The sequence below is a fragment of the Schistocerca gregaria genome, chromosome 5 (genome assembly GCF_023897955.1).
Source record: "Schistocerca gregaria isolate iqSchGreg1 chromosome 5, iqSchGreg1.2, whole genome shotgun sequence".
Taxonomy (NCBI): Eukaryota; Metazoa; Arthropoda; class Insecta; order Orthoptera; family Acrididae; genus Schistocerca; species Schistocerca gregaria.
The window spans coordinates 37,431,089-37,454,974 of record NC_064924.1 but is presented as its reverse complement, the minus strand read 5'-3'; the positions used below and the strand labels follow the sequence as shown (position 1 = coordinate 37,454,974).

The window sequence follows — 23,886 nt, the reverse complement described above, 5'->3', positions numbered from 1 at the left end:
ACAGTCATGAGCTCCAGCCCACGGTTTCCAGTTTTTGGGTGCAAAGTCGTGTGTCATACCGTTCATCTGGAACCAGAACTTTATCTTAATGATGATCCACTCACTGTAGTGGAGACATATTGATTCTTAGAGCTGGTTTTTGATGCCCGATTGACTTGGCTTCCTCCCCTTTGTCAGCTCAAGCGGAAGTGCTGAATGAGTCCGGTGACCAGCGTCCTGGTGGAGGGCAGAGTTCCTCCATTGCAGGGTAGGTGTGCATAACTCCTGGTCAGTTACATTGTACACATTCATAGTTCTGCTGTGCATCCGAATTACCGTCTCCTTTTCCCACTCGTGGAAGTTCATCTCCCGCATCAGCAGCCCAGGTCAGGGCTTCCATTTGCAGTTCGTGTCCAATCCCTTCTTTCCGAACTGGAGTCCTTGCCTTTACCACCTGTACTTGAGGTCCATTTATGCCCATCTCCGTGATGTACACCTAGGCCGTGGCTTCGCCTGGACCTATCACATCACCCTAAGGACTCAGTTAACCCTGCAGCTCTCTGATGCTGCTTCCTCTTGATTCATGACATGTACCGAGGTCATGAAATGGTTTACACCGATGGCTCGATGGCTGATGATCACGTCGGCTTCGCGTATGTTCGTGGAGGACATATTGAACAGCATTTCTTGCCTGATGGCTTCAGTGTTTTCACTGGTGAGCTGGTGGCTATATCTGCTGCTCTTGAGCACATCCATTCATGGCCTGGGAAGTTGTTTCTTCTGTGTACTGACTCCTTGAGCAGCCTACAAGCTGATTACCAGTGCTACCTCATCATCCTTTGCTAGCGACCACCAGGAGTCCATCTATGCCCTGGAACGGTCCAGTCGTACAGTGGTGTTTGTCTGGACCCCAGGTCACGTTGGAATTCCAGGCAACGAACTTGCCGACAGGCTGGCCAAACAGGCTACATGGAAACCACTTATGGAGATTGACTTCTCTGCAGCTGACCTGCATTCAGATTATGCCACAAGGTTTTGCAGCTTTGTGAGACAGAATGGCATAGCCTCAGTACACACAACAAACTGCGTGCCATTATGTGGTTCTCTGTCTGCTCTGCATTGGCCACGCTTGGATGACACATGGCTACCTCCTGCGCCGTGATGACCCACCTCAGTGTCAGTGCTGTGCTCGGCTGACAGTGGCAGGTATCTTGAGCTGTCCTGCAATGGACTTTTTAGTTACCGGACTCATTGCCTTTAATTTTAGCTGACAACGCCTCATCGGCTAATTTAGTTTTATGTTTTATACATGATGGTGAGTTTTATCATTCTGTATAGGTTTTTGCGCATGTCCTTTGTCCCTTTGTGTTCTCCACTCTAATGCTTTTAGGCTGGACGTTTTAATGTGTCACAGAGTGGCTGGCTTTTCCTTTTTATTCTCATGGTCGGCCAGCCACAATCATCTGCTCTCTTTTTTTTTAATCCCATCTACCTGTTTCTGTGGTTTTCTTTCCCTGTTTTATTCATAGTAGTTTTGGTTGTCCTTCTGTCGTTCTTCTGGTTCTTCCATTCTCCTGTTTTTGTGCTGTATGTCTACTTTCTTTTCTTATTTCCCTTGTGTAATTATTTTACCAGGAACAAGGGACCGAAGACCTCGCAATTTGGTCCCTTCCCCCCCCCCCCCCCCCCCCCCCCTCCTTTAAACCAACCAATCAGCTAACCAGCATTCATTCTGTATTTTGAGGGGGGCACCCTCCCAGAGAAGGTCAAGGTTATGTGCTTCAGATGTGACGTGAAGCCATACGTCCCTCCCTGCATGCGGTGTTTGCGTTTTGGGCATATGTCTTTCCGGTGTATTGCAGAACATCTGTGTGGTGACTGGACACCCACTTCATGAGGTAAGTCCCTGTGTTCCACCTCCTGTGTGTGTCAGTTGTGCTGACCATCACTCCCCCCGCTCACCGGATTGCCCAGTTTGAGCAGATCCAAAAATAAAAGTCCCTGGGTTGCCTGCCTTATGCTGAGGCTTGCTATAAGTACTCTATGTGATCAAAATTAAGCACACACCTGGGAAAAAAATGACTTAAAAGTTCGTGGCACCCTCCATTGGTAATGCTGGAATTCAATATGGTGTTGGCTGACCCTTAGCCTTGATGACAGTTTCCACTCTCGCAGGCATACATTCAATCAGGTGCTGGAAGGTTTCTTGGGGAATGGCAGACCATTCTTCACGGAGTGCTGCACTGAGGAGAGGTATCAATGTTGGTCAGTGAGGCCTGGCATGAAGTGGCGTTCCAAAACATCCCAAAGGTGTTCTGTAGGATTCAGGTCAGGGCTCTGTGCAGGCCAGTCCATTACAGGGATGTTATTGTCATGTAACCACTTCGCCACAGGCCATGCATTATGAACAGGTGTTCGATCATGCTAAAAGATGCAATCGCCATCCCCAAATTGCTCTTCAACAGCGGGAAGCAAGAAGGTGCTTAAAACATTAATGTAGGCCTGTGCTGTGGTAGTGCCATGCAAAACAACAAGGGCTGCAAGCCTCCTCCATGAAAAACATGATCACACCATAACACCACCACCTCAGAACTTTACTGTTGGCACCACACATGCTAGCATATGACGTTCATCAGGCATTCGCCATACCCACCCCCTGTCATCAGATCACCACATTATGTACCATGATTCATCACTCCACACAACGTTTTTCCACTGTTCAATCTTCCATCTTTACACCAAGCGAGGCATCGTTTGGCATTTATTGGCGTTATGTGTGGCTTATGAGCATCTGCTTGACTAGGAAATCCAAGTTTTCTCACCTCCCGCCTAACTGTCGTAGTACTTACAGTTGATCCTGAAGCAGTTTGGAATTCTGTCTGATGGTTGGATAGATGTCTGCCTATTACACATTACAACCCTCTTCAACTATTGGCTGTCCCTGTCAGTCAACAGACGAGGTCAGCCTGTACGCTTTTGTGCTTTACGTGTCCCTTCACATTTCCGCTTCACTATCACATTGGAAACAGTGGACCTAGGGATGTTTAGGAGTGTGGAAATCTTGAGTACTGTCTGACACAAATGACACCCAATCACCTGACCACATTCAAAGTCCATGAGTACCACGGGGTGCCCCATTCTGCTCGCTCACCATGTCTACTGACTACTGAGGTCACTGATATGGAGTACCTGTCAGTAGGTGGTAGCAAAAGGTACCTAATATGAGAAACATTTGTTTTTGGGGGTGTATGGATAATTTTGATCACATAATGTATGAGAGACTCCATCCAATCTCACTGTCTTCAACTTTTGGCTCTGTTACTTCATTTCCTCCTCCTACCTCTTCCTTACCCCAGTCCAGTCCACCTACCCCCTCCCCCTCCCATGCAGTTCCCATGACCTCCTGTGCGAATGCCGCTCCCCCACACCGGCCAAAGAACTGTCCCCCTTCTTCGACCCCTCTGCCAGACGTCTCTCATGCCAGAAGACTCCTATCAGCACCTGGCCATGAGACACACCTTCTGTCTCTCTCTGGGTCGCCCGCTCTCTTTCAGTTCTAGATCTTGCAGACGCCTGTACTCCCTCTGTGCCCTTCCCTCCTCCACCTCGGAAAGAGGAGAAGAAGAAACATAAATCCCAAGACAAGGCATGCCCTGTGCCCCTGGAGGTGCTATCTTCTCCCTCACAACCTGAGTCTAACATCTTATATATGAATGTCATGCCATTCTTGTCGGTGATGACTACTGGCCGAGTGACATGACCTCCTCTCGGCTTCTTTATCTCTAACCTGAACTCTTGCCACATGATCATCCAGTGGAATTGCAACGGATGCTATCGTCACCTACTGAAAATGCAACATCTTGTCCCCTCCTGTTCTGTGTGCTGTCTTAGCCTTCAAGAAGCGCGTTTCCGTGATGATCACTCTCCAACATTTCGTGGTTATTGGCATTCTGTCAGAACCGTGCCAGTCCCGGGGTCTGGTGGGTCTGCACTTAGGTTCGCTCCGATGTCATTAGTGACTGGATCCCCCTATGTACCAACCTGGAAGCAGTAGTGGTTCGAGTGCAAATGACTCAATCAACATTTGCAATGTCTACCTTCCTCCAGGTAGGCGGCCACTTCCTTATCTTGCACTGTCTACTTTAATCCAGCAGCTCCCTCACCCCTCCATTGCCACCTGTGTGGGAACTTAAATGCCCACCACCCACTGTGGGTAGGGGTCTCCTAATTGACAAGCTTATTATGGACCTTTATTTGTGTCTCATCAGTGGTGGTTCTCCTACCCACTTCAGTGCCACTAATGGCACCTTCACTGCTATCGATCTCTTGATCTCCTCCCCTGCCCTCGTGGCTTCACTGCATTGGTCATCCCATGATGACCATTGTGACAGTGAACACTTTCTGGTGATTCTATCATTCCCCTGCTGCCGCCAAGCAGACAGGCCCCCACGCTGGGCATTCCGCACGGTCAGTTGGCCGTTATCTACGTCTACTGTTCAATTCAACACCTGCATCTCGAATTCCATTTCTGCAGTCATGCAAGGCGTCTCTGCCACTATTCTCCGTGCTGCTTGCATTGCTGTCCCCCTATTCACAGGTCCCCCTCGTCATCGAGCGGTACTGTGGTGGAACAAGGATGTCGCAGTCGCTGTCCAGGACCGCCGACGGGTGCTGCAGCAGTTTGAGTGATACTCTTCACAGATCAACCTCCTTGCTCTTAAGCTTCTCCATGCTAAGGCTCATTACCTTATTAAGCAGAGTAAAAAGGAGTGCTGGAAGCACTATGCTTCCTCCCTGGCGTGTATGCCTCTTCATCGTAGATGTAGTCCAAGCCTTTTGGGATACCAGTGACAGTCAACTGTCCTGGGTCTTAACCTCCGAGGTGCTCTGTGTACTTTTATTTTTTATTTGCACGTTAAGTTCCGTAGGAACAAATTGAGAAGTAAATCTCCAAGGTCATGGAACGTGTCAGTACATGGAATTACAACATAAGAGAAATAACAGATAAAAATAAATGTTTGTGAACCCCAAGAAAGTCAGTCCATAAGTTTAAGGAAACACAATCAACAATACAACAAGAATCAGCTTAATTTTTCAAGGAACTCCTCGACAGAGAAAGAGTGACTCATGAGAAAACTCCCCAGTTTCAATTTGAAAGCGTGTGGATTACTGCTAAGATTTTTGAATTGGAGTGATAGCTTATTGAAAATGGATGCAGCAGTATGATGCTCACCTTTCTGCACAAGAGTTAAGGAAGTCTGATCCAAATGCAAGTTTGATCTCTGCCAAGTTTCAACTGACTGAAAGCTGCTTTTTCTTGTGAATAAGCTAATATTGTCAACAAGAAATGGGAGTAAGGAATATATTGAAAGGCCAATGTCAAAATACCCAGGCTCGTGAACAGGGTTCGACAAGAGGTTCGTTAACTTACACCACTTATTGCTCAAACTGCCCGTTTCTGAGCCAAAAATATCTTTTTAGAATGGGAAGAGTTAACCCCAAAATATAATACCATACGACATAAGCGGATGAAAATAAGAAAAGTAGACTAATTTTCGTGTCGAATGATCAGTCACTTCAGATACCATTCGAATAGTAAAAATGGCAGCATTAAGTCTTTGAACAAGATCCTGAACAGCTTACTATTTATCTGAACACCTATAAATTTGAACTATTCAGTTTCACTAATCATATGCTCATTCTGTGAAATTAAAATGTCAGGTTTTGTTAAATTGCGTGTTAGAAACTGTAAAAACTGAGTCTTACTGTGATTTAGTGTTAGTTTATTTTCTACAAGCCATGAACATATGTCATGAACTGCACTGTTTGTAACTGAGCCAATGTTGTACACAACACCCTTAACTACCAAGCTAGTGTCATCAGCAAACACAAATATTTTAGAGTTACTAGTAATACTAGAGGGCAAATCATTTATATAAATAAGGAAAAGGAGTGGTCCCAACCAACACTGATCCTTGGGGCACACCCCACTCCCCACTTGACCGTACCCAACCCAGACTCCACATCACAGCCATTCTCAACATTGTGAATAATGACCTTTTGCTGTCTGTTGCCAAAGTAAGAGTTGAACCAATTGTGAGCTGCTCCCTGTATTCTGTAATGGTCCAACTTCCGGAGCAATATTTTTGATCAACACAATCAAATTCCTTAGTTAAATCAAAAAATATGCCTAGCATTCAAAACCTTTTGTTAACCCATCCAGTACCTCACAGAGAAAAGAGAAGATAGCATTTTCAGTTGTTAAACGACTTCTAAAGCCGAACTGTACATTTGATAGCAAATCATGTGATATAAAATGATCAATTATCCTTACATATGCAGCCTTTTCAATAACTTTAACAAACACTGATGGCATAGAAATAGGTCTAAAGTTACCTACATTATCCTTTTCTTCCTTTTTATAAAGCCACTTTACTACTGAGTACTTGAACATTCAGGAAAGTGACCATTCCTAAAGGAAAAATTAAAAATATGGCTAAATACAGGGTTAACATGTGCAGCACTGTAATTTCATATTTTGCCAGGCACTCTATCATAACCATGAGAGTTCTGAGTCTTCAGTGATTTAATTATTGACTCGATCTCCCTCTTGTCTGTATCACAGAGGAGTATCTCAGACATCAATCTCGGAAAGGCATTTGCCAAGAAAGTTATGATTCCCTGTAGAAACTTATCCATTGGTCCTTGCAGAACACCTCACAACACACTTCGTAACGGCATTGACATCCTCTTCCTATCCTATTACCTTTCTCCGGCAGAAGCACAGAGTTGAACGGAGCCCCTCCTCTGATTCGTCTTGCACCACACTGAGCCGTATAATGAACACTAAATGGGAATTCTTGCAGGTTCTTGCCTCTTGATGAGACATGGCCCCAGGCCCGGATTCCATGCACAACCAGATAATCCAACACTTGGAAGTTCTCCAGAGGCATCATCTCCTCAGGGTCTTCAACTGCATTTGGCTCACAGGTCCTTCTCTGTCACAATGGCGAGACAGTATAGCTATCCTCATCCTGAAGCTCGACAAATGTATTTTGTAAACTGCTCGAGAGGATAGTCAGCTTCAGATTATGTTGGGTACTCGAATCTCGAGGCCTTTTGTCCTTGTATCATTTTGGCTTCTGGGCAGTACGATCTGACCATTTGCTCCGATTGGAAACAGCCACCTGGCAGGCTTTTACTCACCAACAGCACCTTGTAGCAGTCTTCTTTGACCTACATAAGACATGACATGGCTTGGTGCCATCACATTTTAGTTAACCTCCATGACTGAGGTTTCCGTGGTCCCCTTCAGATTTTTATCTGAAAATTTTTATCTCACTTTCTCTTCTGGGTTCGAGTTGGCATTTCACTCAGTACCCCTCAGATTCAGTAGAAAGGTATCCCACAGGGTTTTGTGCTAAGTGTCATCCCCTTCCTCATTGCCATCAATGGGCTTGTGACCTCTGTAGGGGCCTCTGGCTACCCGTACATTGTATGTGGATCTTTTTGCATCTGGTGCAGCTCCCACTTGGTAGCACCTGCTGAGCATCGGCTCCAAGGCGCCAACCGACGGGCCCCTGCATGGGCCACCTCCCATGGCTTCCAGTTTTCTCCTACAAAATGCAGATTATACATTTTTATCATTGACCCACAGTACACCGCTATCCAGAACTTTATTTAAGTGACCAGCCCCTCGATGCTGTATTACAGTCCTGTTTCTTGGGCCTCATTTTTGATAACAAGCTGACATAGCTGCCTCACATTCACCACCTAAAGAGTACATGTATGCGGAAGCTTAATGCTCTCTGCTTCCTGGCCCGCACATCTTGAGGTGCAAACCTTACCACTCTTATCCATCTTTACCATGCTCTGGTCTTGTCCAGACTGGATTATGGTAGTCAGGTTTGTGGCTCAGTAGCTCCTTCCACTTTGAAACTGCTTGACCCTGTTCACCATTGTGGAGGTGCATCTGGCTATTTGGTGCCTTTCACACTAGTCCCATTGATAGTCTCCTCACAGGATTCCATCCTTTACACATACGACCATGCCGTGTAAAGTGTACGCTCTGCCAACGAGGGATGTCTCCCTCCTGACACCTGCCCATGGGTGGGATTGCCAGTTGGCATGTGTCTCACTTCCCCCCGTCGGGATCTCCATCTCCACTCACTGGAATGCACCCCTTGTCTTTCCTCCCATAACCCCCCCTCCCCCCCCCCCCCACCCCTTGGATAGTGCCTAGACCACGGCTTAGGACCGATCTATTCATGGGTCCTAAGATCTCTGTTGCCCCTGTGGTTTTCTGGCATCTTGTATGTGCAATCCTTGCAGAGTTCCATGTTGCCACCATCTTTTACACTGATGGTTCTAAGACAATTGATAATGTGGGATATGCTTTCACGTCTCCTACTGGCTTCGAACACAATTTATTGCTGGGATTGTGTAGTGTGTTGATAGAGCTTCTAGCCATTCACAGGGCTATCCTTTTTGTTTCTCAGGTCTCCCTCCACAGTTTTTTAATTTGTTCCAATGCAGTGAGCAGCTTGCAGGCTATTGGCCAGTGTTACTTTCACCACCCTTTGGTATCTGCTATCCATGACCTCCTCTCTGCACTTGGCTGTGCTGGGTCCCAAGTCGTATGGGTATTCCAGGGAATAAACTGGCTGACAATTTGGCTAGAGAAGCAGATACCCCCATTTCCTTTCACGATTCCAGCTGTGGATATACAAATCTATGTCAGATCTCTCTTCGCCCAAGAAAGGAATGACATCTGGTGTGCTACTGCTCATAGTGATAAACTCTGCACAATGAAGGAGTCTACTGTAGTTTGGCGCTCTTCATTCTGCTCCTTTTGGAAGGAGTCCATTGTTTTATGCTGCCTACGTGGTGGTCATACCATGCTCACCTATTGTTTCCTCCTACGTAATGACCTTCTCCCACAATATGGTTGTGGAGCCAGACTGACGGTATCCCACATATTGGTGGAATGTCCACTTCGTGCTTAGTATAGTCCTCCCGATTCCTTAAATTTAATATTAGCAGACGATTCATGGATGATTGAACTGGTTGTAAATTTTCTCCTTGAAAGTGGTTTTTATTTTCAGATATAATTTCTGCTTTAGTCTTGAAGCAGGGGCAGAGTGGTTGTGGTTGGGACCTCTTATCCAGTCTTATTGGTCTGGTACCCCATGACTACTCCCCCATGGAAAGACTGTCTTCTGTTTTCCAGTTTTTAGATTTGGTCTCACCTTTTTTTCCCTTTTACTGTGTGTTTAATGGCCATTATTTTATAATTTGACTTCCCTGACTGGATCCATCCACTTTTAGTGGACCGTCTTTCTTCTGCAATTGACTTCAAAATCGAGAGACTGATGACCTCGCTGTTTGTCCCAAAACTCCTATCAATTAATCAACCAATCAGTTAGAATGTCAGTGGTATTTGTTGCAGGATTCTAGCGTGAGTTGTTTACCAGATATCGTATTTTGAAACATTTGTGCACCAACACTTGTTTGTGCCACTCAACCTCCATAGTCACTAGACACAATGTTGTTTGTGCCACTCAACCTCCATAGTCACTAGACACGATGTTGTTGTGTTTGCTAACAGTGCGTTTGTACATTCCTTGAGTACACCAACATACACACAAAATTCAAGCTTTTGCAACCAATGATTGCTTCTTCAGGAAAGAGGGAAGGAGGGTAAGGAGTCATTCCAATCCCGGGAGCGGAAAGACTTACCTTAGGGGGAAAAAAGGACAGGTATACACTCGCTCACACACACATATCCATCCGCACATACACAGACACAAGCAGACGTTTGTAAAGGCCGTTAATCCCGACTTGTTGGCCGTACCAGCAGAGACAAGCTTCCCTCACTTTGTCGGTGATCGGTCCGACACCATACCTTTGCCGGACGTCTGTATTTTTTATGTGGTCACATCTTGTCAGCCCCATGGACCATCAAAGCATCTTCATCTCCATGGTGTGTAACATTTGTTCCTGTTGTTTCGTCATAGAGTGACACTCAGTCCCATACATTGCTGCTGGGTGTACCAAGGTCTTATATACCTTTGTCTTTAGATACTGAGGCATCTTTTTATCACAGAGGACTCCAATGACCTGTCTTCACTTGAGCCAAACTGCATTCACCCTCATCCGAGTATCAAGAGCTGTGTTGCAGTCTGAGGTAGCGACAGACTCTGGGTATTTAAAATACATGGTCTTCTGCAGGTCTTCTTCGCCAATACTTATGGTGCCTCTGGTTTTGGGAGCTGCATTCTAGGTACTCTGTCTTCTGGACATTGAGGTGCAGTCCATTTTCAGCCAGCCTGTCTTTCCATGTTTGAACCTGGTGCTGGAGTTCAGGGCGGGCTTTGTCAGCAAGTACCACATCATCTGCATAAAGAAGGGTCCAGGGATGTGAAATTTGTATGTCAGCTGTTGCCGTGTCCATGCAAAGGATTAATAGCAATGGTGAAAGGGCAGAACTCTGATGAACACCCACTTTGATACCGAAGTGCAGAGAAATACCAGCAGAGCAGTACTCTGAACAATAGTAGTGGAATTATGGTACAAAAGTTGCACCCAACTTACATACTCATAGAGCATCTCATAGCATATGCTAATCTAAAATTTCTTTCATAGGTACCACTGCCAGTTTTCTTGGAGGAGAAAAATGAAAATTCATACCCACACATATTACAAATTTATTTAAAATCACAAGCTCTTCCCACTCTTAGTTTATCAACGACTATCATGTATTCCATATTTTTACAGGTAACACATGGACATGAAAACTTACTAGCCCAGCAGAGAAGCTCTAAATAAGTCTGAATCCAGTGTAATCCATATCAACATCATTCACACCCCTGTACAATTCTCCTGTCCCAAGTTTTGATGCTGAAGCTGAGAGCTTATGTTCTTCATTTCAAGCTGCTTCCTCTTTTTTGTTCGTAAACCAGTTTCCATGAAACCTCAGTTTCCTTAACACAGTCTTTCCACCACCCATTATGCATAATTCTTGACTTCCACATAAAGGTTTGCGAATTCAACCATCCACCTACTAATATGTGTTAGTATTGTCAAAATGTAAATAAAAGACATGCAAGGAAGTTTTCAGCCAGAGATACAGATGTCAGCCAGAGATATCAAAAGAAAATAGCCTTCATACTGACAAAAATTCCACTGAAGCAAGCAGTTTCCCAAATGCTAGAAAAGGTGGGTGCAGAGGCATTTCTAAAGATGCTATTACGATAAGATTCATACAAGACATAGATTAAACTGTGTAGATCAAGAAAATAATATTTTTGAAAAATCAATTTTTTGGACCAAAATCCATTACACCCCCCTTAAGGCAGGATACCCCAGAACCGTTGGCTCTGTCAGGTGGAATGTCTGTATCCATGGAGTGTAAATGTGTGGTGCAGAATAGTGAACCATTGCTCATAGGGGCATTTTTCATAGGCTAAATACTGAATGTGTGTATTGTAGCCTCCTGACAGACCATCTTCTTCAGATGCTAGTAGATATCCCTCTGCAGACTAGAAGAACCTGTGGTACCAACATTATGGCTATACAGCTGTAGTGCATGTGTACTAGAGCATGTCTTCACCAGTTGTTTCCAAATCATTGGCTTGGACACAAAGGACCTATACCTTGGCCACCCTGTTTTACAAGTTTGATGCCTGTAGGCTTTTTCTCTGGGTAAAGCTGAAAGACACTGTCTACAAGGACATACCAACTTCATCTGATGTTGTGCAACGAAGTATTACTGCAGCCTGCTCAGACATCTTCGCTGAAATGCTAGCACATGTGCAGCATCGTTCCATATGAGACCAAGCATGTGTATTGCCACTGCCAGTGATCGTTTTGAACACAACCTGTTGATGGTCAATTGCCTTCTTACTGGTCAGAATCCTCATTACTAGTGTGTGCAGTTTTGTTCTTCTTTAGTGTGTGCTACCGTAGGTATTGTACAAGTGTCTGTGTGGGAACTTGTCAAAATACAGTATTTTGTAAATGATTCACGCTAGAAAACCGTGACAAAAATTTACTCTACTTTTAGAGTGTTAATGTCATTTTAAAATGTATGTTTGCTGCACAAAAAATACACTTTCTGAGTATCATTACAATCTTCTGATTGTCTAACGGTATGAGCCTCTGACTACTATCCCATTTTGTAAAAACTTTACATCAATGGAACTTTCCATTTTGACAATATTTGCAATGCAAGTTTTAGGCGATTAACTGTGTGTACAGAATGTAAATGGTGCTACGCTGACCTACTCAATGTGTCACATTGATGTTCTAATTGTTAATACCCATGCTAGTAGCGAAGCATTTTAATGTACCACTTCCGGGACCTCAGGAGGCAAGTCTGACTGGATCAAATCCACTCAGTGCATTGATGACAAGGGCTATGAGCCGGGCTGCCCAGATTTGCTATTTTTGGTTGATTTCCCACATCCCACTAGTTATACACTAAGCTGGTACCCATGTTCTGCCTCATTGGCACTCTGTGCAAATATTTACGAAAAGTTCTCACAGCTGAATGTAGAGACCGCCTTCACTGTGCTTAATTTTAATAGCGGTCAGAGTAAAGTTGATGCAGATGAAATGTTCCTGTTATTCAGGTCTTAACGTCACCAGTATATGTGCCTTGGAGGAGGGAGGCCGGGCTATATGTTAACGTCACCAGTATATGTGCCTTGGGGGAGGAAGGCCGGGCTATACCTTGAGTACGGAGTACTTTTAGTATTTTGGAAGACGAATGACAACTTGTAAGTAGACATAAAAAATATCCTGTTCCAACCTGTAGCGGTTCAACCTGCTTTTATTATTGGTTTCGACGTATTGCATTGCTGCACTGGCTGAAAAAGTTTGTAAGTGGGACACTGACTACTATAAATGATGTAGCCGGCAAATGCACAGCTGCATTTCACTGTCTCAGTCCCCCACCCAATAATACACAGTTACACATGGCCAGTGCACTATTGTTCTAACTTCCTATAAGGCTCATGAATAGTTAGGCGAACCATCCACATACTGCTACAATAGTTCAGTGTTGAACATCTACGAGCACTAAAAGCCTAACCACAAAGTTCACAGTTCTTAAAGAATAGAAAGGTACATATGGAGCAGACACTGTCACTGTTATAACAGACGGCCTAATTGTTTAACACGTATTTCACAGTTAACTTGAAGCATTGTTGTTGTTATAACCAGCACAGGTTACGTGTCTGAAAATCGGCCATGGACTACTGTCTCGTGACAAAAAATGGAACCCTTATGTATCCTCACAATAATAGGTGCTGAAACTACATATTGTTTGAAGGTTAATTTACAGGAATTACAATTAAAACTTATCTCATTAAATTAACTGAATACATTGAAAACTTCGTTCTTTTTAACAGTTTCTTCTACTATAAGGTTTAGGCTGAATTATTTGTTTAAATTATGAAATTAACATACAGTTATGTAAACAATACTTTTGACAAAACTGTTAATTACTTTGGAATTAATGAAGGGCTGGTTTTGCTAACATGTTTCCGACTACAGCCAAATAGATAGTTTAAGATTACTAGCATTTTGTCTTCCAGATGTGTATAATTAGACTTTGTTCATATGTCAACAATAGAATTTAAGGTATGAAACAGTTGCTGATTTCATCCTATAACAAAAGATAAATTAGAAAATCAATTACATACCTAAAACTAAGCACAAAATTAGATTTGGTGTTATATTCTTTACAGCTAAGAGCCAGTCTTTCTCTCTTATGAAAATGCTGGGTATATTCACGTATGTTTATGCTAATTAGTTAAAAGTGGAAAAACGAATTCAAAGATGCAGATGGCAAAACAATAGGGGAATTAAAATTATCCCAGCTTGCTTTGTCACAAACCCTGTTAAAAACTTACGTAATATTGACTTATAGAAGGGTCACCAAAAAGACCAGAATTTTTTTTAAAAGCTATATATTTTGAAATTGTTACTAAACAATCTTATCCCCTTCAAAATATTCTCTTTTACAACCAATACATTTGTCCCTCTAGTGCTTCCACTGTTTTATAGCTATTGCTAGAAAATGGCTGACAGCGCCTCTTCTTTCTTGACTTCTTAAATGTTGTCAAATCGGTGTCCTTTCATATCACTTTCCGTGCGTGGAAATAAGAAAAAGCTGCATGTAGCCAGGTCAGGAGAGTAAGATGCGAGGGGCAGCAGAACCATGCCATTTTTAGCCAAAAGACTGTCTAACAGAGATGGCTGTTTGTGTGTGTAGTTGTGGGACAACCAGTCTCCTGTCTGCCACAAATTTTCTGAACCAAGCTCCGAGATAACCCACTAATCTCTGACAGTTGATCAAATATCTCAATTAATAAAGATAACCCGGGCTATTGTGACGTGGTCGAAGGCACTTCATTTTAAAACCCAAGATTTCATGCCCATCTGCGGAGGGCATTTTCAAGGGGGTCATGGCTTTGTTGAATGTCCGATTCACACCCTGGCTCACTACTGACCACAGCAAAATACCGCTTCCCCGAGCTGCTGCGCAGCGGCGTGACGTCACATGTTTTGAATATGCGAGCACAATTGGCCGTTGTCGACTGTTTTTCATCCGTTGTTACTATCTATCATCCCATGGTGGAAGACTGGTACACATCTTCTTCAGCAGCAGAATCCAAATTTCATTTAAAATGTCTGTCAGTACTTGCTCTGTGAGAATCTTTCGAATTTTTTCAATATTTTCGTTGATTTGGGCAGTTTGTCATAAATCAACATGTTGCCATTTTTAAATCGAGCAGACAACTCGTACACTTGAGTTTTTCCCATAATGTCATCTGCGTAAGTTGCTTCAACATTAAAACAGTTTCAGCAGCATTTTTACTGAGTTAAAAACAATATTTCAGAGCTACGTATTGTTCACAACTTAGCATCATAAAAAACGAAACAAGAACGAAACAAACACTGCAGATGAACAGAACAAACCAGGATGATGACACAGGCGGCACTGAACTGCCAATGAATTGCACTATACATGTCAGAAATGCATATTACAAAACCTCCGCCAATGGCAATGTTGTTCAGATTTTTTTGGGTACCCTCTCCTAAATGATTTTTGTGAAACAAAAACACCTGGCTACACTATGAGCTGAGTTGGTGACACTTTGCACTCACCTCCAGGCTTTGTTGGTCTTGGTTATACAGCTTGAGTTTGCAGTGAATGGACATCACTGATGTGGACCGGCCACGGGAATCCAAAAGACATTCAGCGTGACCCATGAGTCCACCAATTGGCTCGGACTGGAGGCCAGTTCAGTTACTGTTCATGTTGAGGTTGATCTGTCATCCATGGTCGAGTGGAAGGTGGCTTTGGGGTGTGGAAGGCTGCAAAAGACTACCAGGGGGGAGGGGCTGCAAACATAAGGCTTTCCTGTTTAGTCTGACGAACAGGTTCCAGTTACCGTCTGTGGCTGATGCTGTCCATCAGCCAAATGCAATTGTCTTCCCTGTTTCAGAGGAAACCTCTCAGCCTTCAGGATGTAGGCAGTCTAGTCATACGGCTGGGAAGAAGGTGAACAAAGCCAGTATGCACTCTGCATACTGGGTGGACTCATTCCAGATGTGGAACAGGTTCTTCTGGATTCCATGAAAAGCACAGGTGGCAGCCAACTGCAGTTGGTGGGTCACATTGATACCAATGATGATTGTCACTCTGGATTGAAAGAGATTCTCTCTGGTTCCAAGCAGCTATCTTAAGTGTTAAAGGCTGCTAGTCTTGTAAATAGTCTTTCCCACTGGATCACGTTGTGCAATTTCTTTGGAGCAACTGTCTGACATCTTCAGGTAGTTCAGCCTTGCTGGTGGCTAGGTACGACTGACAGTATCCACATGTCAACGCCCCATTTCTAGAACACGCGCGTAAAGAATGTGCAGCTGCGGAAATCACACATGTGTAATCATTTGCAATATTCAAACTCCCTCTGCTGAAAATAGCAGAGCGGCTTTCCTGCGCATGCGCTGTATGCTGTGTCAACAGTGGGCCAGACATTACTCACTGACAGCCGTACTAGGCCTGTGTTATGACGAGCCTGTTATCGAAGAATCTTGATTTTCGAGTCTTCATTTAATAGCAGCCAGTGCAGGGTTCCAGGCTGTGCTCAGTTGAAATCCCGTATCCTAGTTGAAGAGATTATTGGCTGTACAGATATGTATTGTTTCCTTAATGATGCAATCCCAGAAAGATGATGCCGGGGATAAAACTTGTATCTTTTTATAAATCACACAGTGTACTGTATTCAGGCAGTTTTCCGCAATTTCCGACTATTCCGGTTGACGAAGGTGTGTATGACGCTGATGTTCATCACTGTGACTGTGTGGCATGTCTGGCCTTTTTTTTGGTCCACATTGACAAGGAATGTTGTACACACCACATTTCCTCAGGCCAAGGTTATCCTTAACTGGACCCAACAGGTTTTTCAGTTTTGCAGATGGTTGAAAAACACACTTAGTTCCATATCTTCCTAGGACTCTTCCGATTCTTGACGACATGGCACCAAAATACGGCAAAAAGGCCAAAGTGGTGGGTGTCTTTGTATCTTCAGTCTGCTCCATAGATTGAACTCACCTGGTCCTAAATGCATTACGTATCTGTTTCTCAGAATAACCGTTTTTTTGGAACACTGTCTTCAAATGTTTTATTTCACTCGACAGGCTCTCAGGATCAGATACCACATGTGCTCCATGAATTAACGTATGTAATGCACTACCATATTGTGCAGGATGATGGCAGCTTGTGGCCTGCAGATATAGGTCTGTATGCATTGGCTTGTGGTAGATGTTGTGTCCCAAGGTTCCATCTGCTTTCCTTCATACCAAGACACTCAAGAAAAGGTAAAGTACCATCTTTTTCCACTTCTATTGCAAAATTTTTATTCGGATGGAGCGAATTCAGATGCTGAAGAAACGTAGTTAGAGTATTCCATGTCAGTGTGGGGCAGCGTATATAGGCCAGACATGCCGCACAGTACAATAATGCTGCGATGAACATCAGCATCATACACGCATTCGTCAACCAGAAAAGTCGGCAATTGTGGAACACTGCCTGAATACAAGACATTGTATGGTTTATGAAAAGACAGAAGTTTTATCCCCGGCATCATCTTTCTGGTATTGCGTCATTAAGGAAGCAATACATATCCGTACAGCCGATAATCTCAACGACAAGGATACGGGATTTCAACGGCACTATTAAATCACGATGCAAAAATCAAGATTCTTCGATAACGAGCCTGTTGTAACTCTGGCCTAGTACAGATGTTGGTGAGTAGCGTCTGGCCACACTGTTGACAAATACCGTGTACAGGGTACATGCGGGAGAGCTGTTCTGCAATTTTTGGCAGAGTGGGTTTGAATGTGGCAAATAATTGTGCATGTGCGATTTCTGTGGCTGTGCATTCTTCGTGCGCGTGTTCTAGAAACTGGGCATCGACATGCTGATACCATCTGCCGTACCTAGCCACCAGCGAGGTTGAACCACCTGAAGATGTCGGACAGTTGCTCCAAAGAAATATTGTAGAATTTGCATAACATGATCTGGTGGAAAACCCGTGAAGACTATTTACAACAGATCTGCCAGGAAAGCTTGAAGAGTCACACTGCTAGTCTTGCTTGTGAGATGAAGGTAGAGCTCACCATTTGCAGCATAGCCAATAGGACTGATTGCAGATGTCTGGTACAGAGCCATGTAGAGGGTCTAAATCAGAGTTTCAGAAGGTCCTGCGACCAGATTTCTTGACTTGCATCGTAGGGTGGTGGGCAAGAAAGAACGTGCTAGATGTGGATAGTTATTGTCCTATCAGCTTCACCAACGTTCTGTCGAACCAGCTCGAACATATGGTGAGCCGGCAGTTGTGTTGGCTCCTTGAATCTTGGAGCCTTCTGGCTGTTTTCTTCAAGGGCACTCAATTGCCAACAACTTGGTCCACCTGCAATCTGCCATTTGATTGGCCTTTTCCTGGTGACAACACATTATTGCCATCTTTTTTGACCTCACAAAGGCCTATGATACCACTCGGCAACACCACATCCTCGCTACTCTGCACAAGAGGGGTCTCTGGGGCCCACTCCTGATTTTTATACGGAACTTCTTGTCGCTTCACACTTTCAGAGCTCAGTTCAGTGCTTCCCGCAATTCACCCATATCCATGAGAACGAGGTCCCGCAGAGCTCTGTCCTGAGTGTCCCACTCTTTTTAATAGCTGTTAATGGTCTCACACTAACAATAGGGTCCCTCCTATATGCTGACGATTTTTGCATTTCCTTCTGCTTCTCTTCTATTGGTATGGCTGAAAGTTGTCTGCGGGAGTCATACAAAAGGCACAGTCAGGGGCCCCTCACTCATGGCTTTCTGTTTTCAGCGGCAAAGACTTGTGTTGTGCACTTCTGTTGTTGTATTACTGTCCACCCCCCATCTGGAACTTTACCTCGATGACCAACTACTTAATATAGTGGAGACTTACCGCTTTTTGGGGCTGGTCCTTGACACCTGGTTGACTTGGCTTCCCCATTTTCATCAGTGCATGCAGAATCGTAATATCATTTAATGCCTGAGCCACACCGACTGGGGTGCTGATTGCCCTACACTGCTGCAGCTGTACAAAGCCCTCGTGCAGTCCCGTCTGGACTATGGGAGCATGTTGTATGGTTCAGCATCATACTCTGCATTGCAGCTGCTGGACCCTATCCACCGCAGTGGATTTCGACTTGCGACTGGAACTTTCCGAATGAGCCCAGTGAATAGCCTCCTTATGGAAGCTGCCATTCCTCCATTGCGGCTCAGGCAGCAACTACTGCTTGCGAATTATACTGCCCACATTCATAGTTAGCCTCATCATCCAAACTACAGTCTTATTTTCCCTAAGACGACAATCCACTTACCGCAACAGTGGCCCAGAACTGGGTTTCCAATTGCAGTCCGTGTCCAGTTGCTTCTTACTGAACTCGACACTTCCTTCCATCATCTGTCCTGTGGGTCCACTTATGTACACCTCCATGGTCCATGCCTTGGCCACAGCTTTGTCTGGACCTATCGCACAGCCCAAAAGGCTCAGTTCCACCTGAGGACCTCCACCAGCAATTTTTCTCTATTTTCGGCAATTTCCAGAGCCCATAAATAATCTACACCAATGGATCACTGTTTGAAATGAGCTAGCAATTGCAAATACCTGTAGGATTTAGTTGCACAATTTATTGGTGATGTGAAAATTTGTGCCGGACTGGGGCTTGAACATAAAGATCCTGCTTTGGGAGCAGTTGCCTTAACCACTTGTCATGCCTCCCGGACTGACACAAACCTGCAACATGTCACCGTGTGTCCACATCCTGCACTTGCACAGTTCCCTGTACGTTAATCGCAGCAACTGTGTGAGTTTAGGATATGGGCCACTGTGACATATTGGAGGTTTGGTTAGTCCAGGTGGTGTGCTCAGGCAGCTGAAGTGGTTAAGGCAACCACTCACGTGAAGCAGGAAATCCGGGTTCGAGTCCTGGCCTGAAGTGTATTTTCGTGTATCAGCAGTATATTGTGTGAAGTCTAATTGTTTTCGTAACTCTGAATACATTTCTTCCCTTCCAACTGCTGACTAGTAGGCAAAATCTACCTTAAATTGTTTTGAATCTTTATTGTAATTCTGCAATTTGCACTTCTCCTGAAACTGGTTGTAATTTCACTCACAAATATTTTCACCCAGTTTGCTGGCCAGGAATGAGTGAGGGAGGGGTGGCAGGTGTACGGGCTAGGCATGTGATGCATGGTGCCAGAGCTGGTGGGGAGTGGCACACGATGTAGGTGATTTGGAGAGGCATGATAGGAGACAGGAAGGGGGAACTGTAGCATGGAAGATGTGGTTACAGTGGGTTAACAGAGATTAGGGTCAGCACGGTTATGGCAGCAACACATTCATGTGGCATAATTTTCTTGGGCAAAACAACTAAAGAGAAAAAAGTTCTACAGTATGTGCAGTTACAATATAATGCAAAGTCAATAACCAACATCTTGTAGAAGCTTCTTCAGAGATCTAGATGTTGGTACCCTCATGTACCAAAGCATTTACATGCTGTGGTATTTGTAATTAATAATAAATATTAATAAGAATTTGGAATAAACTGTGCAATTTATAACCACAATACTTGAAAATAATGTCTGTGTAGACTCTGTCTCCGACTTGGATTCACACTGGAGTATTCCTTTCTGGTGCAAAGTGTTAAACTGGCTGCCTGAAGACATTTGACAGGAAGCTGGAAATCCCAGATATTAGCAGGGGAGAGATAAAGCTTAGGAAAAACTGCAAAACTGCTTAGCCATTCCTAAAATTATCAGTATATTTGGATTCGGAGATGTACATCCAGTTTTGTTGGTGTACTTTACAAAAGCAGTTTGTGGTGGCCGCTATTGCGTGGTAATGTATACCTTGGGTCGTTCATACACCCAGTGTGTCTCCTTTGTTTTGGGATTTACGGGGAAGATGTGCAAATCATTGATATGAAAAGCTCTTAGCAAAGTTTATTTAGTATTTTTCAGTTTCTCTGCTGCTATATTTTGGACTTGGAGTTAGACAAAATGCTGGACTGATATGATACGTAGCAGAATTGTGAAGGCTATTTCCGTTAAGCAGTAGACGATATACACATTTTAATTACTGAGCTGGTGTTTCTTGATTGGTGTATTTATATTATTGTGGTTAAAGTCTTAAAATAATCACCACACTTTTTTATTTCTGACACAAATTTCTGAAAAGTTATATGTAACACCATTAACTAACATTTTGTGTAATCTTTATGATTTATGTCTGCCTCAATGTCTCAGAATTAGAATGTATTTTGTTATTTCAAATGGCAAATGTTGATAAAGAAAAACTACTCACCAAATGGAAGCAGTCGGTTGGTACAGCAACAGTCAATATGGATAAATGGGCATAGATGGAAAGTAAATACTTGCAACTGTTGCCAGACATGTTCTGCAACACTTCAGTTGTGAACTGGTGCCTGTTCAGTCATGCACTGTTGCATATGTGGGTCACTGGACTCATGCAGGAGGATGAAAGCTCTAATTTCCATCTGACAGGACAGATGGATGTTTTACAATTAAGGTTATTTTCTTAAAATGCCTAATACCAAAGCTGGGACAGTTCCTTTGAAAAGAACATGGACCCATTCTTCCCCAACTCCATCTCTAATAACCTTGTCACTGATGAGGCATTTTCTGTCACACATTTGACGGACTTTACCTCTTACTCAGAACTTTACTGATTAGACTTTAATTGTACTATCCATCTGTCTTGAGTGTACAATAATTTTTCTTTTCTCACACTTTTTTTTCTGTACATTGTTTCTCCCTCTCTTTCCTGCTCATGTCAGACTTGACAACCATCCTCTCTATCTCCTCTAAGCTCTTGGATACTAAATCTCATCTAGTACCAACAACCTTTTTTTTGTCTTGTTGAGTTAGTGTTTTGTTTGTTTGGTAGTTGTTCCTTCAGCATTAAACCTTGCCAAGGTTTTTTTTCCTTTCAACCCTTTCCCGTCTTCTCCAGGAAGAAGGAATTCATAACTCTTTAAAATTTGGAAAAATCATGCATTGCTACATTTTCTGCTGCTGTCACTCTTTCTGAGTAGATTTTTCTGTATCAGTTTTCTATTCATGGAAGCCTTAATAGGTATTTTATTTATTTATTTATTTTGTAGAAGATGAGTCTTATCAAAAGTATATTTCTTAATATCTGTTTTAGAACAATGGTTGCTTTTTTCCCTCTAGGTGCCACAAAGAGGCTCAACTGTTTTGGATTTGAAGAGAGCTTTTCGCCGAAACATGTCATTAAAGCTTGCCCGAGAGAAGATATACACCAAAATCAGTTGGCGCTATGTTTGGAAAAATAATTGGCTGTATTTTGAAGGTCAGAAACTGAAAAGTGACAGTGATTTGTTGGAAGACTTGGGAATATGGAATAAATGTCATGTTAGTTTTATCAAACGACTAAGGGAAAAGGGGATAAAGAACTGACAGTATTTGCTGATGCAAATAAGTGATCTCACAGTATAAACATTTTGTCACATTGTACTATCTTACAATTTTTTTTTAAATACCTGTTCACTACATACAAAGATTGTTGTAGTACAATGCAATGTGGTCACAGAAAATAAATCGATCCTTCTTTATAGAAATGTAATGTAATTGGGTTGATAAAAAAATCTACTCACCATGAAGTGGCAGGGAAAAAAACATAAAACATGTAAAGATACTGAAATTTGTAAGCTTTTAGAGTCAGTGGCTCCTGCTTCTGGCAGGAGGGCTGAAGAGGAAGGAACACAAAGACTAGTGCTGGGGACTGCACTGAAAGAGATTTAGAAATCTGAGAACTTAAAGGTGGAAGACAGGGCAGTAAGCAAGACAGAGATCACTAGCAAGACATTGTACAAGGTTAACAAAAATAGAAAGGTAAGTGCATTGTATGTGGCAGAGGTGGAAGGTGGGAAAAAACAACAGGTCAGAAAATAAGATGTAGAAATAAAAGATATAGAAAACTAAAAGAAGAGTAACAAAGGTAATGGTTACCGAGATTAAATGCTAAGACTGAAGAAATTAAATTACGCCAGGTGGGTAGTGAGGACAAAGGGCATTTTGTAATGCCAGTTTCCACCTGTGGAGTTCTGAGAAATTAGTGTCTGGGGAAGGAATCCAGATGGCATGTGTAGTGAAAGTGGATGGGATTCAGAATAGGACAGTGCGAAATTTAATTGGGAGAATGTGTTTAGACACATCAAGAATTTTATCAGGTCAGCCTCACAATGAGTCCACATGGTAAAGATGTCATCAGTGTATCTAAAGCAGACCAGGGGCTGAAATCTTATGGATCCCATGGGAGCTCCCCTCTAAGTGAACCATGAAAATGCTGGCAGAGAAAGGAGCCACCTGATTCCTATGGCTGTGCCCCTGGTCTGCTCCTCATAGGTAAAGTTGGTAAGTATAAAGTTGATTAAGGTGAGCAGAAAGGACATCAAATGTGTGCCCATTGAGGAATTGTTCAGCAGCAGACCGACCATGTACATGGGGGATGTTGGTACAAGGAGAGGTGACACCAGTGGCAACAAGCAAGGTGTGTGGTAGGAGTGGGATGGGCACAGATTTCAGACCTTCTAGGAAATGGATAGTATCTTTAATATAGAAGAGAAGTTTGTGTACTATACATCTTGAATAATAGCCACTTGGCCGCTCTTGTAAATAATTTAGTTAATGACCAATATTGTAGACTAGAGGCCACTTCATAGGGTTAAATCTATTAAATTAACCAATTGTGGCCAAATTTTAGTTGCATTCTATAGTGACAAATAGAAAAAATTACTTACATGGTAAATTGTAACATTAATGTTGCAATGTGGATGGGACCGAACATTCCTTGTGTATGAATAAGTGCCGCAATTGCCAAATCATCATTTAAGTAGAAAATATGGGTCCACAGTTCCTCAAGTACGCCTGAATTATTATGTTTTTTCGAAACTATCAAGAAATATCCTCACAACAAAATTTGATAAAAGACTGTTAATGGACTAGAAAACCCGTCAAAAATTTAAAATACCTATCATGAATCCATATGGGCAACAGTAGACCAAAAGTACGTATAGGGGCACAATACATCCAGGGTTAAAAAATTAATGAAAATGTTAGAAGTATCAACAAGAACCCAGTTAGTAACAAAAACAATATAAAGATGATAACTCCCCATCAGTTATCATCTTTATATTGTTTTTATTACTAACTGGGTTCTTGTTGATACTTCTAACATTTTCACTAATTTTTTAACCCTTTATGGGGACCGCCCCATGAACCATGGACCTTGCCGTCGGTGTGGAGGC

At 43.1% G+C, this 23,886-nt stretch overlaps 1 long non-coding RNA gene across 1 annotated transcript in view; it reads left to right on the top strand.

The window, feature by feature from the left end:
- Positions 1–22,197, top strand: part of LOC126272018 (uncharacterized) — a 43,657-nt gene extending 21,460 nt beyond the window's left edge. Inside the window, exon 2 of the long non-coding RNA XR_007549163.1 lies at positions 21,791–22,197. This is a non-coding gene — a long non-coding RNA (uncharacterized LOC126272018). The remainder of the gene's footprint in view (positions 1–21,790) is intronic.
- The last annotated feature ends 1,689 nt before the right edge of the window (positions 22,198–23,886 follow it).